Here is a 5,319-nt window from a genome sequence, read left to right as displayed (position 1 = left end):
TTAAATGCAAAGATAGGAGTGAACTGCGGTAAGAATGCAGAGAGTTTTTACTGATTTTTGAGCTCTTTTTTGACCTTGGAAGCTTTTGGATTTGTTTCTTAGCCGTTGGGAGTGCTTTATATATGTGGAAAATCAACTCTGATGGATGTTTGGCAGTTGATGACCGTTGGAAATAGTTTAGAGTCAGTTCTAGCTATTAATTTGTCTTCTAGCATCCAAGTTCGAGGTGGCAGACAGAGAGCTCGTAGTTGACTAACTTGCTTCTTAGTCGATTAAGTTGATTCTGTCTTCTGACCCCAGTTGCAAACAGTGAGCTCTTAGTCGACTAACATACTTCTTAGTTGATTAAGTTGATTTGTCTCTGAACCCGATTTCGGGCAGTAAGCTCTTAGTCGACTAACGATTCCTCTTAGTTGATTAAGTCGGTTCTGTTTTTGAACTCGACTTCTGGCAGTAAGCATTTAGTCGACTAACAATATCTCTTAGTTGATTAAGTTGGTTCTGTTTCTGAACTGGCCATCTTCACTTTTGAATTTAGTTGACTAACTCCCTGATTATCTAACTAAGTGGCTTCTATTTTGTGGCTCAAATGTAGCTCCTCATTCTTATGGGATTTGATATTCCCTTTTTAGTGATTAATTTATTATTAACATACATTTTTCATCCTGCACACTTAAGTAGCAAAGTTAGACATAAATGAGCGAAAATGTTTTATTATCATTAAAAAACTAATGGAGCCAACACATGTATGCATGACGACAATATTTAAAAACCTTTAAATTGTATTATTAATTCGATGGTCATTTCCCTTTCTGTAACAAATTAACTGATTGTAGGCCGTGAGAATTTACTACCAGGTAAACTAGGACCCTCCCACTTAACTATGTTACCCAAAATCTTCATACTCAACATAGTTAAGGAGCACCTTCATTTGGTCCACGAAGTTTACTAACAGAGTTACTGTAGGCAAGTTAATAGTAAATTCATATTGAGTGTAACAACCATTTTTTCATTATTTTAAGCTCCTTACTTAGTGAGCTTCTATGGGAGGTCTCACTTCATAATCCACCCAAAAGAATTTGTCCTTTCGGTGACCCAGTCCGTCATGATCTAGATTCATGCTCGCCCATAGGGAGTGACATGTTTCGCATGTCAATGGGCCAACGATGCAGGCCATGGACTCTAGGATTACTAGCATCCTTTCCCACTCAATATTTTTATACTTAGGGTTTTGATTGACTTTTTATCAAATTTTCTAGATGCATATTCAGAATATCCTAAGTCAAATTATGGCTTTGGTTATGTTTCCAACTAAACACTTTTAGTATATAACTAAGCCATATTACCATCTTGTTTAGATGTGATTTATTTTCCTATATTCATTATGTATCTCATAGCATAAAACTCTTTTTAAACTAAAATACATAATGTATGCATTGCATTCCTTAAGTGAGGTTGGCATCTTAATTCTAGATGACATGTTTTCAAGCATACAAATAATATCTTATATTATTCATATAGATACATATAAATATATATAATAATAAGCTACATTAATGTCCATCCTAGAAAAAAAACTACAACTTGTAATTCTTTTCAATCTTGCTTGTTTTCGTTGCTTGGATCACATCCACTTGGTACTCTTTTGAATTTTATGACTATTTAAAAATCTTCAATTTTAATTTTAATTTTAATCCAATTTGAAAAAATAATTTTATTTTGTCCAATTAATTAATCTTATTAATTAATACCAAAATAAAATAATCTTCGATCCAATGCTAAAAAAAATTAATTTTCCAAAAACTAAAAAAAAAATTAGAAAATTTTCAAGAATTTTTTTTGTTGAAAAATAATTTTTTATTATTAAAAAAATTAAAGATGGCCCACTCAACCCATGGGTTGTCGCCCAATAGCCCAAGGATGGGCCGCACACTACTGCATGTAAGCAGCATGTGTTGTTGCCGGATAGGAGTTTGTGTTGTTGCCTGGTAACAGCTTGTGCTATTACCTAGCGTCACACAACATGGAGCTCCCTTCCTCTTTTTTTTTTAATCAAAAAAATATTTTAATAGAAGAAAGATAATTTTTTTTATAAAAACAAAATTTTAATGTAAGAAAAACTCTTTTTCTTCAAAAAAATTGATAGAAGAAAAACTCTTTTTTTAAAAAAATATTAATAACCATAAAAAAATAAAAATACCAAATATTACCTAATTACACATTTCCTTTTGGCTTTCATCTTCTTTCTTCATTGATGCACCAAATACATCAAGTAAATATAAAATTACATGGCTTTCCTAATTACATAAATCAAAGGAAAAATAAAAAAAATCAAGAAGGAAACATGGCGATGATAACTCACCCTTCTTGTTAAATAACCAAAAGAAAAAGATTACATGTAAAATTTTTTAGGACAATTAATGTGACAAAAAACCTTGAATCATGCATCATAACATACAACCATACATTGATCACATCAAGATAGTTAAATATATGGAGGTGCCAATCATGCATAATAGATATAGGAAACAAAACTTGCAATTATTTTTGCTCTGATACCAATTGTAGGAGTTGGATCTAACTGCATCGATGTATTTGTGTAAAGCATAGATTTAAAAACAATTTCTTTTATAAAGGAAGCATGTAATCCAATTACACAAGCCAAAAAATACATCATTCATATTGCAAATAATATAATCACATTCTAAAAATAATAATCTATGAAAGTAAGATAAAACGTACCTTTATTTCTAGATTCTTATTTTCAGACACCACCACACCAACAATTGATTTCTCAACCAAACAAACTTATCACTTATTCTTTAAGAATGCTTTCAACTTGAACCTTGAGTGGACAAAGTACGGAATGCGAGACTATAAGATGGCAACCGATTTTATCTCTCTTTTCTCCTAAAATCTAAGGGCTATTTTTCTTTCAAAAAATTCAGCTAAAAATGAGAAAGAAGAAAAAAGGTACAGCAAAGTTAGGAGGAGGAGGAGATAAGTGACGGTTGAAACATTTTCAAGAAAGATACGTACATTCCATTTCTTCCAATCTCTTTTTTTTTTATTAAAACTCTAGCCTCAAAGGTTTGATCAAAATCAAATGCCTTTGAATCAATCTTGACCATTCATTTAGAGATATAAATACATCAAACATGCTCCATAATTATCAATGTTAAAATTAAAAAATAAATAATTTAATTCTTTAATTATCATTTATAGTTCTTGATAAAATAAAACTCCTTGTTAAATAATAACTCTTATTTTATTATTGTCTATCTTTATTTAACAAGAATTAATAATAAATAAAAGAGTGATAATCAAACATGGAATCTCTTTTAATTAACATAGATGTCTAGATTCATTTTGCAAGAATCCTCTTAACATTATCTTAATTTAAGACAACTCTTGTCTTTAATTAAGATAAAACATGTTATCTTATCTAAATTGAGACAAATATGTTTTCTTATCTAGATTAAAACAAAATGTATTTTTCTTATCTTAATTAAGACAAATATATTTTCTTGTCTAAATTATGACAAAACATGTTTTCTTGTCTAAATTAAGACAAACATGTTATCTTGTCTAAATTAAGACAAATCATGTTAAAGTTACCATTTTTGTACACAATTTACTTAATTAAATAAAGCATGCATTCCAATTTAAACAAGTTGAATCCTACGAAGCTAAGTTGGGAATCTATTTGGATATAGATATTCCAAGCTCTAATAAACTTAGAATTATTCGTAATCTCATTAAAATAATTTAAACTTATTAACCATGAAATCGCTCCACCATAGATTCGTGGTTGCATTCTTGGATTAACTATAATTACAAGAAATGATTCAGTACTTGATATTAATTAGTAGTAGTCAATTGCAAACCTTATATTGTAAACCCTCATAACCATCCAATAACAAAAGATGAAATTATTGTTTTACCCTTATGTCAATTTTGTTCCTTAGTCTCAAATTTCACCCAATTAGTGATCCAATACTCTAAATCTAATCATTTGAGTATCAAGATTTGATGAATAGCTAATTCATCAATCCACTAGGCCCAAATTAGTCACCAATCTTCTTGAAATCACTAGAATTGATGTTAATGCTATGAACTCCATTATTTAAATATATGTTCCTAAATGTTCATCTCAATTATAATCCCAACATACAAAATTTAGATCAACACTTTATGATAATCATGCTCATGATATATCAAAGATTACAACGAGATTAAACACGAGTCTACTATTTATCAAGATTTCGATTCTACTATAAGCAAATGCATAAGTGTGAGATCAAGATTTAAGTAACAATTAAACTTAAATTTGATTCTTACATGATTCTAGTTCATGTTATAGTGTCATTACTCGAAGTCAGTCATTTCAATGATTTGAGACTCATTATTCCCTTGAAGTGAATCACATTTATTTCGTTTGAAGTAATCTGGACACTATAGCCTTAACACAATAAAGTGACCAACTTTATTATATGGCTATGAATAATTTTTATATTCAATTAAAATACATGTCTCTTGTGTATGACTCTTTATACAAATGTATTTTAATATCTCAATAGAATCATGATATCTTAATAACTGAATCATGATATCTTAATAACTAAATAATGAATGCTTACTTAAAACAAACTCTTCGTCTTATTACCAAAATGTACATTCATTACAAATAAATTAAACATGAGAATATACTTGCTTTCTGAGGTACTATATTCTCAAATTCCTAATATTTTTGCCATGACTTGACAAAAATGCAAAAATGCCCTTAAAGCCATTTTAGATAAATTAAAGAGGAAAATTTGAGAAATTGTCAACCTCATAAGGTCATTTCAAAAATAACCCATGATATAAAGTTAATCATTTTTACCCATTTTTTGCCATGAGTTGACAAAAATACCCTTAAAGCCATTTTAGATAAATTAAAACCATTTACGACAATTTTCCCCCTTGATTTCTCTCTTCAACATCCATATGCTTTGCTCTCAATTTCTTTCTCTCACCATCCAACTCTCTCTAATTTTATTGATTTCTTTCTTTCGCATCTGTCTACTGTGCTCTCGATTTCGCTCTCCTACCATCCAACTCTCTTTAATTTTACCATCATCGCCAAAAAAAAGTGAAGTTGGCTACCTCACTTACATTCAAAAGATCTTGGTATTTGGATATTGTTTTGGAGGTTGTTTAGGGCTATAAAATGACCAAGTGTCTTAGCCCATTAGTTGCTGAAGGGGGAAATCTCTTAGGCTTTCTCAATCAAAATCAGACTACAATAAAATATCTATAAATCAATACCCTTAGGAC

This window comes from Theobroma cacao, chromosome 1 (genome assembly GCF_000208745.1).
Source record: "Theobroma cacao cultivar B97-61/B2 chromosome 1, Criollo_cocoa_genome_V2, whole genome shotgun sequence".
In the NCBI taxonomy this organism is placed as follows: Eukaryota; Viridiplantae; Streptophyta; class Magnoliopsida; order Malvales; family Malvaceae; genus Theobroma; species Theobroma cacao.
This window is presented reverse-complemented; position numbering follows the sequence as displayed.